The sequence below is a fragment of the Bison bison genome, unplaced genomic scaffold (genome assembly GCF_000754665.1).
Source record: "Bison bison bison isolate TAMUID 2011002044 unplaced genomic scaffold, Bison_UMD1.0 scf7180017864233, whole genome shotgun sequence".
Lineage (NCBI taxonomy): Eukaryota > Metazoa > Chordata > Mammalia > Artiodactyla > Bovidae > Bison > Bison bison.
The window spans coordinates 5,202,099-5,204,821 of NW_011494805.1; the positions used below are offsets into that span (position 1 = coordinate 5,202,099).

General features: G+C 40.7%; 1 protein-coding gene across 1 annotated transcript in view; it reads left to right on the plus strand.

Annotated features, from left to right (window-relative positions):
• CA2 (carbonic anhydrase II) overlaps window positions 1-2,723 on the plus strand; it is a 17,832-nt gene that overhangs the window by 7,515 nt on the left and 7,594 nt on the right. The window lies entirely within an intron of this gene.

A 2,723-nucleotide genomic window follows, 5' to 3' on the forward strand; every position in this document is an offset into this window, starting at 1 on the left:
AATAGGCTCCAGTTTCATCCACCTCATTATAACTGATTCAAATGTATTCTTTTTAATGTCTGAGTAATACTCCATTGTGTATATGTACCACAGCTTTCTTATCCATTCGTCTGTTGATGGACATCTAGGTTGCTTCCATGTCCTGGCTATTATAAACAGTGCTGCGATGAACATTGGGGTACACGTGTCTCTTTCATTTCTGGTTTCCTCGGTGTGTTTGCCCAGCAGTGGGATTGCTGGGTCATATGGCATTTCTATTTCCAGTTTTTTAAGGAATCTCCACACTGTTCTCCATAGTGGCTGTACTAGTTTGCATTCCCACCAACAGTGTAAGAGGGTTCCCTTTTCTCCACACCCTCTCCAGCATTTATTGCTTGTAGACTTTTTGATAGCAGCCATTCTGACTGGCATGAGATGGTACCTCATTGTGGTTTTGATTTGCATTTCTCTGATAATGAGTGATGTTGAGCATCTTTGCATGTGTTTGTTATCCATCTGTATGTCTTCTTTGGAGGAATGTCTGTTTAGTTCTTTGGCCCATTTTTTGACTAGGTCATTTGTTTTTCTGGACTTGAGCTATAGGAGTTGCTTGTATATTTTTGCAATTAATTGTTTGTCAGTTGCTTCATTTGCTATTATTTTCTCCCATTCTGAAGGCTGTCTTTTCACCTTGCTTATAGTTTCCTTTGTTGTGCAAAAGCTTTTACTTTTAATTAGGTCCCATTTGTTTATTTTTGCTTTTATTTTCAATATTCTGGGAGATGGGTTATAGAGGATCCTGCTGTGATTTATGAGTGTTTTGCCTATGTTCTTCTCTAGGAGTTTTATAGTTTCTGGTCTTACGTTTAGATCTTTAATCCATTTTGAGTTTATTTTTGTGTATGGTTATAACACCATTTTAATGTTCTCTCTTTTTTTTAAACAAATTCTTTTCTTCTCCTGGCCTATTGTAAGGCAGAGCTGTCAGCCAGAGGTTGTATCAGGAGCCACAGAAGGGCCCAGCCGCCTAGATATCTTCCAGCAGCTTTATCTTTTCTTTGACGAGATGAACGTGTGCTGCTACCAGTTAAGCGTATTAGGTGAAGTTGTCCAAACAAACTTTATCATGAAGACCTTGTCCCTTGGTTTTCAGCCAAAGCTGAAGTTATCTTGGACTCATTACTCTGCAGAATTATAAGCCCCAACTAATAAAATTCACTTACGGCAAAAGGGGTTCTATTTCCAGTTCTAGAGAAATAAAACTGAAGCAGTAGAACTACCCTAATTTTAAAAGCTTTTAAGTATGTCGGTTTGTTGCTGTTCAGTCACTAAATCGTGTCCGACTGTTTGTGACCCCACGGACTGCAGCACGCCAGGCTTCCTTGTCCTTTACCAGCTCCCAGAGTTTGCTCAAATTCATGTCCACTGAGTCAGTGATAATATCTAACCATCTTATCCTCTGCTGCACTCTACTTTTGCCCTCAATCTTTCCCAGCATCAGGGTCTTTTCCAATGAGTCGGCTCTTCGCATCAGGTGGCCAAAGTATTGGAGTTTCAGCTTCAGCATCAGTCCTTCCAATGAATATTCAGGGTTGATTTCCTTTAGGACTGAGTGATTTTATCTTGCAATCCAAGGGACTCTCAAGAGTCTTCTCCAACACCACATTCAAAAGCATCAATTTTTCAGCACTCAGCCTTCTTTATGGTCCACCTCTCACATCCATACATGACTACTGGAAAAAACCATAACTTTGACTGTACAGACCTTTGTCAGCAAAGTGATGTCTCTACTTTTTAATATACTGTCTCAGTTTGTCATAGCTTATAAATATGTCATAGATATATCAGTTAAATCCCATTAATACATATAAATTAAGTAAAAGCTTTTTGGAGGGCATGGGGAAAACAGTGGTTTATTACTATTTTAATCCTCCCTTAAGACACAGCTCCTTAATTATCTACAGATAGACTGCTGTCTAAGAGTGTGATCTCTAGTATGAATTTAAGTGTAACAAGGTTACACTAATACCAGAATCATGGGATAGTTATTAAAGTTAGAATTTTAAGAAAGCACTATGCACTGTATCTCACAGATGATCAGCCTGTGATGATCAATCAATTCTTAGTGAATAAATAATTGAAGGTATCCATTTTACAGATGAGCCAATTTAGTCAGAGTCTAAATAGAACATTTTAAGTATAAAGCTAAATAGTAGAAGTGACAATCCAAACTGGCTTCCTGGTGGGTCAGACGGTGAGGACTCTGCCTGCAACACAGGAGACCTGGGCTCGATGCCTGTGTTGGGAAGATCCCCTGGAGGAGGCATGGCAACCCACTCCAGTATTCTTGCCTGGAGAGTCACATGGACAGAGGAGCCTGAAGGGTTATGGTTCATGGAGTCACTAAGAATCGGACATGACTGAGGAGCAAGCACACAATCCAAATTCTAAAGAACTGGGGAAACTTGTAGAGAAGAATTGATTTTAAGATCAAGGGAATGCTTCAGTTCAGATTAGTCGCTCAGTCGTGTCCGACTCTTTGCGACCCTATGAACTGCAGCACACCAGGCCTCCCTGTCCATCACCAACTCCTGGAGTTCACTCAAACTCACATCCATCGAGTCAGTGATGCCATCCAGCCATCTCATCCTCTGTGTCCCCTTCTCCTCCTGCCCCCAATCCCTCCCAGCATCAGAGTCTTTTCCAATGAGTCAACTCTTTGCATGAGGTGGCCAAAGTACTGG